Raw genomic sequence first — 10,339 nt, forward strand, 5'->3', positions numbered from 1 at the left:
CGGGAAATCCAGAACTAGGGATAACAATAAAGAGGAAGCCATTCGGGACTGAGATGAGGGAGAACTTAAACATAGAATCCTACAGTGCAGAAAGAGGCCCTTTGGCCCATCAAGTCTGCACCTACCACAATCCCACCCAGGCCCTATCCCCATATCCCTACACATTTACCCACTAATCCCTCTAACCTACACATCCCAGGACACTAAGGGGCAATTTTAGTATGGCCAATCAACCTAACCTGCACATCTTTGGAGTGTGGGAGGAAACCGGAGCACCCAGAGGAAACCCACACAGACACAAGGAGAACGTGCAAACTCCACACAGACAGTGACCTGAACCGGGAATCGAACCTAGGTCCCTGGGGCTGTGAAGCAGCAGTGCTAACCACTGTGCTACCATGCCACTTCTTGACTCAGACTGTTCTTAACCTGTGGAATTCTCTACGACAGAGAGCAATTGAGGCTAATTTGTTAGGTATGTTCAAGAGAGAGTTGAACGTGGCCCTTGCGGTGAAAGGGATCAAGGGGCATGGAGAGGAAATAGGTGTTAGGTTACTGAAAGAGCATGATCAACCATGATCATGTTGGCAAGTCATGTTAAGTTTCATAGAACCTTATTTAGGCCGCACTTGGAATATAGTGTTCAATTCTGGTCACTACACTACCAGAAGGATGTGGAGGCTTTGGAGAGGATACAGAAAACATTTACCAGGATGTTGCCTGATACGGAGGGCATATGATATGAGAAGAGGTCAGAGAAGATTGGTGTGTTCTCACTGGAACAATGGAGGCTAAGGGGCGACCTGATTGAAGTCTACAAGATTATGAGGGGCATGGACAGAGCGGATAGTCAGAAACTTTTTTCCAGAGTGGAAGAGTCAGTTACTAAGAGGCATTAATTCAAAGTGTGAGGGGCAATGTTTAAAGATGTCTGAGGCAAGTTTTTTACAGGTGGGTGCCTGGAACGTGCTGCTGGGTAAGGTAGTGGAAGCAGATATATTAGTGACTTTTAAGGGGCATATTGACAAATACATGAATAGGATGAGAATAAAGGGATATGGTCTCTGGAAGGGTAGAGGGTTTTAGTTCAGTTGGGCAGGATGGTTGGTGCAGGTTTGAAGGTCTGAATGGCTGACTCCTGCACCTATTTTCTATTTTTTGACTGGGGAAGCTGGAGACACACATGACTGGGGGAGGGCAGAGATATGTGACTTGGGGTTGGGGGGGGCAGAGACACAAGATTGGGGTCAATTTATTGGACCAGGAAGTGGAGAAAGTTTGGGCAATTGTGCCACATATAGTCAGGGCCAAAAAACATGGTCATTGTGCACCATGCTACATAACTGTTCTTGGCACACACGTTTGGATCCCAGTCTAGGAAGGGGGAGGACTTGTCCATCCTGTCTCAATGTTACATAGCATAGTGTGCAGGGTATGGTCAGTCACTCACACACTTGAGTCTTGGGGGTTGGTGGCTTGGTACTGGACTGTGGATGACACAATTAGGGGAGACATCTGCAGTCTTTAGATATGGAGCAGGTAAGATGGTAGGGGGCACCCAATGGCGTCATGTGGGTGACTCATGTCATGACAATGCATTGAGCCTCAAAATGGGGAGAGGTCAGGTTAACGTGAGTCATCGGTACATCCACAAAAAATGGGATAGCTACAAGAATCATGTTGGGATCCGAGATTAATTGGAAAGGCAGGAGATTAATTGGAGGACAGATGTGATGATACTGTCCTTTAAGAAATGTATTTATATAATATTATTGTCAAGAGTATGTTTAAACCTCTGCTCTGTTTTACATGACGCTGGTTTGTCTGCATCAGGCAGCTCACACGCTGAGAATACAGGCCAATAATTGACTTTAGCTTGGGACGTATTAATGAATTTTTGTTTATTTTTAGTTTCTCCCCTGGAGTTTCAGAATAGGGTTGAATGCTCTTCCAAGATGATAAAAGGGATTTGGATGGTCATGTGGGTAGGTTGGAAACTGCTCTCATAATACAAGTGGAGCAGCACCATCTCAAATAATCCAGTTGAAATGTAACCTGGGAAAAGAGTCACCAGCAGAGGAGTTTGAGGGCTTATGGGAGGAGTCAATGATTTCTCTTTTGGGCCAATTGAAGAAATGCCCTAAAAATTTCCACTTCAGGACATGGAAAGTAAGACTCAGCTAAAAAACGTTAGGAAAGCTCAAATGCCAGTTGAAGGATTTGAGCAATTTAATCCATAGTGCTCTTTCTTACGAGAATCCATAGCAGCTTGGGGCTGGATGTATATTTGATTTGAATAAAGGAAAGCACAAAGGTCACAAGAATCCAACTGAAAAGAGGCCACAGAAGTACTTATGCAAAGAACTCTTTATTGCTTAGCTATGTCACTGGGGAGACAGTGGCTGCTGATGGTAAGTGCACGCACTCCAGTTCTAGGATAACTGAGGTTTTCGGGCCACAGGAGGAGGGTACTGTGGGGTGAAATGGGTCAGCAGCAAGTGTCAGGAGGTTGCTGTAGGTGGTCCCCTCTATCAATACCAGTCAGGCACTTTGAATGGGATGTGAGGGGAGGTGCAATTCTGGAAGTTCACAAGTAGCTCAGGGGGTTTGCTTTTCACGTTTCCTAAATGGTGAGTATCCCACCCATTGCTGGGTGATTATCAGCAGTGACAAGTGGAGAGCCTTCAGCGGGTATTAATTACCCACTTCAGGTTCTCAATTGGCAGTGGGGTGGGAAGGCTGTCCCTACAACCTTCCCTCCACAAACTTTAATCGAGGTACAGTTGGAAAGGCGGAAGGGATACCATCAGTCATTCTTCCACCTGATTAAATGCCCCTCTGCCACCAAACCTGCCAAGGGGGAAGAGATTGAATTCCATCACAAGTGTATAAAACACTGAAATTGGACTACTGAGGACCCTGAGTCAAAAATCACCTGTTCCTTTGAAGCATGCTATAAGCTTAGTGGTATGAGTTCATTAAGGAGCGTCAACACAGGTTTGTTAAAGACGGTAGTGCTTGACTAATCCAACTAAATCTGATGATGATGTTGTTGAAGAGAAAGTATTGGGTGTTGTCAGAATGGATTTTAAGAAATCCTGAGGTGAGGTGCTCTTAACATCAAGGAAGCATTTGCCCGATTATGGCATCAAAGAACCCAAGCAAAAAAATTTGATGGGAATCAGGGGTAAAATCTCTGCTGGTTAGAGTCATACCTGGCACAAAGGAAAATGGTTGTCGTTGTTGGAGAGAAATCCTCTCAGCTCCAGGACATCACTGCAGAAATTCCTCAGGGTAGTGCCCCAAACCATCTTCAGCAGCTTCATCAATGACCTCCCTGCCGTCATAAGGTCAGAAGTGGAGATGTTCGCTCATGACTACGTTGCACCATTCACAATTCCTCAGATGCTGAAGCAGTCCATACCCAAATGCAATAAGACCTGGACAATATCCAGATTTGGGTTGATAAATGGCAAATAAAATTCACATCACACAAGCACAAGGCAATAACCATCTTCAACAAGAGAATCCAGCCATCCCCCTTTGACATTTAATGGCACTACCATCACTGATTCCTCCACTATGAAACATCCCAGGAATTACCATTGACCAGAATTGGAATAAATAGGTGCTTTTCTGGTTGGCAGTTGGTGACTAGTGGCATGCCACAGGGATCGGTGCTGGGGCCTCAACTGTTTACCATATATATAGACGATCTGGAGGAGGGGACTGAGTGTGGAGTAACAAAGTTTGCTGATGACACGAAGATGAGTGGGAAGGTGAACTGCGTGGAGGACGCGGGAAGTCTGCAGAGAGATCTGGTTAGGCTGAGTGAGTGGGCGAGGATCTGGCAGACGGAGTATAACATTGGCAAATGTGAAGATATCCACTTTGGAAGAAATAATAGTAAAATGGAATATTATTTAAATGGTGAAAAATTACAACATGCTACTGTGCAGAGGGACCGGGGGGTGGGGTCCTTGTGCATGAATCTCAAAAACCCAGTCTGCAGGTGCAGCAGGTGATCAAGAAGGTGAATGGAATGCTGGCCTTTATAGCGAGGGGGATAGAATATAAAAGCAGGGAGGTCTTGCTGCAACTGTACAGGGCACTGGTGAGGCCGCAGCTGGAGTACTGTATGCAGTTTTGGTCACTGTACTTGCGGAAGGATATATTAGCCTTGGAGGGAGTGCAGAGAAGGTTCACTAGGCTGATACCGGAGATGAGGGGGTTAGCCTATGAAGAGAGTCTGTACTCGTTGGAGTTTAGGAAGGCTGAGGGGGGATCTTATAGAGACATATAAGATAATGAAGGGGATAGATAGGGTAGAGGTAGAGAGATTCTTCCCCCTTAGAAAGGACAGCAGGGCTAGAGGGCACAGCCTCAAAATAAGGGGCGGGCAATTTAGATGGGAGTTGAGGAGGAACTTCTTCACTCAAAGGGTGGTGAATCTCTGGAATTCTCTGCCCGTTGAAGTGGTGGAGGCTACTTTGCTGAATATATTTAAGTCACGGGTAGATAGGTTTCTGATAGACAAGGGAATTAAGGGTTATGGAGAGAAAGCAGGAAAGTGGAACTGATCCACTTCAGATCAGCCATGATCTTATTGAATGGTGGGGCAGGCTCAAGGGGCTAGATGGCCTACTCCTGCTCCTATTTCTGATGTTCAATTTTGGTCCCCTTATTTGCGAAAGGATATATTAGCTTTGGAGGGAGTACAGAGAAGGTTCACCTGGTTGATTCCGGAGATGAGGGGGTTAACTTATGAGGAGAGATTGACTAGACTGGGCCTGTACTCATTGGAGTTAAGAAGATTGAGGGGAGATCTTATAGAGACACATAACATAATGAAGGGGCTAGACAGGGTAGAAGCAGCGAGGTTATTTCCACTTACAATGAAAACATGAACAAGGGGGCATAGTCTCAAAATACGGGGGAGTCAATTTAGAACAGAGTTGAGGAGGAACTTCTTCTTCCGGAGGGTGGTGAATCTTTGGAATTCTCTGCCCAAGGAAGCAGTAGAAGCTACCTTGTTAAATGTGTTTAAGTCACAGATAGATAGATTTTTAACCAATAAGGGAATTAAGGGTTATGGAGAGAGGGCGGGTAAGTGGGACTGAACCTACTATCACATTAGCCATGATCTTATTTCTCATGTTCTAAGGATCTGTTTTGGCGCCACTGCTGTTTGTCATTTTTATAAATGACCTGGATGAGGGCATAGATGGATGGGTTAATAAATTTGCAGATGACACTAAAGTTGGTAGAGTTGTGGACAGCGTGGAAGGATGTTGCACTTTACAGAGGGACATAGATAAGCTGCAGAGCTGGGCTGAGAGGTGGCAAATGGAGTTTAATGCAGAAAAGTGTGGGGTGATTCACTTTGGAAGGAGTAACAGGAATACACAGTACTGGGCTAATGGTAAGTTACTTGGTAGTGTAGATGAGCAGAGAGATCTCGGTGTCCACGTGCATAGGTCCCTGAAAGTTGGCACCCAGATTGATAGGGTTGTTAAGAAGGTGTACAGTGTGTTAGCTTTTATTGGTAGAGGGACTGAGTTTTGGCGCCATGAGGTCATGTTGCAGCCGTATAAAACTCTGGTGCGGCCACACTTGGAGTATTGTCTACAGTTCTGGTTGCCGCATTATAGAAAGGGGGTGGAAGCATTGGAAAGTGTGCAGAGGAGATTTACCAGGATGTTGCCTGGTATGGTGGGAAGGTCTTATGAGGAAAGGCTGAGTGACTTGAGGCTGTTTTTGTTAGAGAGAAGAAAATTAAGAGGTGACTTAATAGAGGCAAATAAGATGATCAGAGGATCAGATAGGGTGGACAGTGAGAGCCTTTTTCCTCAGATGATAATGACTAGTACGAGGGGACATAGCTTTAAATTGAGGGGTGATAGATGTAGGACAGATGTCAGAGGTAGGCTCTTTACTCAGAGAGTAGTAAGGGCATGGAATGCCCTTCCTGCACGAGCAGTGGACTCATCAATATTAAGGGCATTTAAAGGGTCGTTGGATAAGCAGATGGATGATAGATTTGATGGGCTTTAAATTTGTTTCACAGGTTGGCGCAACATCGAGGGCTGAAGGGCCTGCACTGCATTGTAATGTTCTATGTTTTCGGAGGATGTTGTTATTGCAGCATGGTTTCCCCTACACACCCCATTACTAAATGGGCTTTTCACAGCTGTATTCATGACTATGATATTCATGTCTTCACACATATCCCTAATCTCATTATTAGCAAATTCTGCCCCGCTGCTGGCCCCATTTCTGTCCCTATCTGTTTTTTCATGATCTGATCCAGGATTACTGTCTTTTCTTTACTACATACAATGGTTGATTGATTAAACCTGGTCACTAAATCTACAAAGTGCAAAATAAATATATTGTTTGCTTTATCCCAGATCTAAAGTCCATGGCCACAATGTCATTAAAATCTCTGGTGGGATAGAGTTACTATTGGTTGTGATGGTGTCCTTTCTACGAATCTCACAGCGATTACTGACCTGTTCTATTCGCTTAATATAGTCTTCACCTCTTACCCCCGCATCCTTTGATACATTTTTCAGCCTCCGAGGAGATGGATGTGCATATTTCCTTTGCAGTTTCAATATAATTTTTTTATCAGTCAAAGTCCCATTTCTGGATACTAATAACACTTCCTTAACTTCTTTATCTGAAAGATTATTGGTCATTAACAGAACACAGTAGTATCCCGACTGTGTAAATTATAAGTCCACCATTTTTCCAAAACCTGTTGCCTTATCATGTGCTTTCTTCATCGGTCTACTCAGAAGCAAAAGGTATCTCACTTGACACTACATTTGTGCTCATGAAATGATTCAATCTGGCAGTATTGCAAGGGATCACCACTCTTTTCGATGACTTCAGGACATTATCATCTCCAAACCTGAAACTTGTGGAACTTTGAAATTCTTCAACCTTGTTCTGATTTTCAGCATTTAATGAGTCCAGATAATATTTTAACCAGTTAATTTCACACATGGTAGATGTGCAGCCACTGTCTAATACAGCACAATTAAAGATTTCTGTAACCAAACACTCATTATAAGAATAAAACTTCTCGTTAATAAAATTCTCTCTTTCCTCTTCTGATTCTTCCGTGTCATGTGTAGCTTCAATCACTCTATTAAATCATTTTGGATTGTTGAAAGCGTAATGAAATTTGGAGTCACACCAAAAACACCAATTTTATCATACCCTGGGCATTTAAGAACATAAGAACTAGGAGCAGGAGTAGGCCATCTGGCCCCTCGAACCTGCTCCATCATTCAATAAGATCATGGCTGATCTTTTTGTGGACTCAGCTCCACTTACCCGCCCATTCACCATAACCCTTAATTCCTATACTGTTCAAAAATTTATCTATCCTTGCCTTAAAAACATTCAATAAGATAAGAACATAAGAACATAAGAAATAGGAGAAGGAGTAGGCCCTCTAGCCCTTCGATCCTGCCCCGCCATTCAATAAGATCATGGCTGATCTGAAATGGATCAGTTCCACTTTCCTGCTTTCTCCCCATAACCCTTAATTCCCTTGTCTATCAGAAACCTATCTACCCGTGACTTAAATATATTCAGCAAGGTAGCCTCCACGACTTCAACGGGCAGAGAATTCCAGAGATTTACCACCCTTTGAGTGAAGAAGTTCCTCCTCAACTCCGATCTAAACTGCCTTATTTTGACGCTGTGCCCTCTAGTGCTGCTATCCTTTCTAAGTGGGAAGAATCTCTCTACCTCCACCCTATCTATCCCCTTCATTATCTTATACATCTCTATAAGATCCCCCGTCATCCTTCTAAACTCCAACGAGTACAGACCCAGTCTATTCAATCTCTCCTCATAGGCTAACACCTTCATCTCCGGTATCAGCCTAGTGAACCTCCTCTGCACTCCTTCCAAGGCCAATATATCCTTCCGCAAGTGTGGTGACCAAAACTGCACACAGTACTCCAGCTGCAGCCTCACCAGTGCCCTGTACAGTTGCAGCAAGACCTCCCTACTTTTATATTCAATCCCCCTCGCTATAAAGGCCAACATTCCATTCGGCTTCTTGATCACCTGCTGCACCTGCAGACTGGGTTTTTGCGATTCATGCACAAGGACCCCCAGGTCCCTCTGCACCATAGCAAGCTGCAGCTTTTCGCCCTTTAAATAGTAATCCCTCCTACTATTATTTCTGCCAAAGTGGATAACCTCACCTTTGCTAACATTATACTCCATCTGCCAGGTCCTCACCCACTCACTCAGCCTATCCAGATCTCCTGCAGACTTTCCACGTCTTCCACGCAATTTGCTTTTCCACTCATCTTTGCGTCATCAGCAAATTTTGTTACCCTACACTCAGTCGCTTCCTCCAAATCATCTATATAAATGGTAAATAGCTGAGGCCCCAGCACCGATCCCTGCGGCAATCCACTAGTCACCAACTGCCAACCAGAATAGCACCCATTGATTCCAACTCTCTGTTTCCTATTAGATAACCAATCCTCTATCCACGCTAACACCTTACTCCCAACTCCGTGTACCCTAACCTTTTGCAGCAACCTTTTATGAGGCACCTTATCAAACGCCTTCTGGAAATCTAAAAACACCACATCCATCGGTTCCCCTCTGTCTACCGCACTAGTCACATCCTCATAGAAATCCAATAAATTCGTTAAACATGACTTCCCCTTAACGAATCCGTGCTGCGTCAGCTCAATCAAACCATTCTTTTCTAGGTGCCTCGTTATTTCTTCTTTGATGAAGGATTCTAGCATTTTTCCAACTACAGACGTTAAACTAACCGGCCTATAATTCCCTGCCTTTTGTCTGCTACCTTTTGTAAACAGCGGCGTAACATTAGCCATTTTCCAATCTTCCAGCACTTCCCCGGAGTCTAGTGAATTTGATAAATAATTACGAAGGCATCCGCTATCACCTCTGCCATTTCTTTCAGAACCCTGGGATGCATTCCATCCAGTCCCGGGGACTTGTCTACCTTCAGTCCCATTAGTTTATCAAGCACTACCTGTCTAGTGACAGTAATCGCATTAAGGACCTCATCTCCTACCATCCTTCTATCTTTAATATCCGGCAAGCTATTTGTGTCCTCCTCCGTGAAGACCGACACAAAAAACTTATTTAAAGCCTCAGCCATTTCCTCATCACCCACCGCTAAATCCCCCCTCTCATCCTCCAAGGGTCCAACATTCACTCTAGCCAGTCTCTTCTTCTCTATATCTTTGTAAAAACATCTACTGTCATTTTTTATATTTAGTGCTAGTTTAGCTTCATAGTCTACCTTTCCTTTCTTTACCACCTTCTTAGTCATTCGTTGTTGTTTTTTAAATCTTTCCCAATCTTCTAATCACCTCAAACGGCTTCACTAGCCAGGGAATTCCATAGATACACAACCCTTTATGTGAAGAAGTTCCTCCTCAGTCTGCTCCCCCTTATTTTGAGGCCATGCTTCCCTGCTCTTATATATTTCTATAAGATCGCCCCTAATTCTTCTGGATTCCAGTGAGTATAGCCCCAATCTACTCAGTCTCTCCTTATAAGCCAATTGTCTCATCTCCAGAATCAATGTAGTGAATCTTCTCTACACCCCCTCCAGGGCCAGTATACCCTTTCTCAAGTAAGGAGACCAAAACTGTACATAATACTCTAGGTGTGGCCTCACTAGCACTTTATACAGCTGCAACATATCCTCATTGCTTTTAAACTCCATCCCTCTAGCAATGAAGGACAAAATTCTATCTGCTTTCTTAATTACCTGCTGCGCCTGCAAAGAAACTTTGTGATTCATGCAGAAGAACACCCAGGTCCCTCTGTACAGCAGCATGCTGCAGTTTTTTACCATTTAAATAATAGTCCATATTGCTATTATTCCTATCGAAATGGATCCTCTCACATTTACCAACATTGTACTCCATCTGCCAGAACCTTGCCCACTCACTTAGGCTATCTAATCCCTTTGCAGACTTTCAGCGTCCTCTGCATAATTTGCTCTGCCACTCATCTTAGTGTCAATGTTTGAGACACTACACTTGGTCCCCAACTCTAAATCATCTTTGTAAATCATGAACAATTGCAGACTCAACACTGATCCCTGAGGTACATTACTAGCCACTGATAACCAACCAGAGAAACACCCATTTACCCTCACTCTTTGCTTTCTATTAGTTAACTAATCCTGTATCCATGCTAATACATTACCTATAACACTGTGCACCTTTATCTTATGCAGCAGCTTTTCGTGCAATACCTTTTTAAATGCGTCATGTTGCAACTGTACACAACTCTGGTGTGGCCGCACTTGGAGTAT

This window comes from Carcharhinus amblyrhynchos, chromosome 11 (assembly GCF_965287045.1).
Source record: "Carcharhinus amblyrhynchos chromosome 11, sCarAmb.v2.hapA, whole genome shotgun sequence".
Classification (NCBI taxonomy): Eukaryota; Metazoa; Chordata; class Chondrichthyes; order Carcharhiniformes; family Carcharhinidae; genus Carcharhinus; species Carcharhinus amblyrhynchos.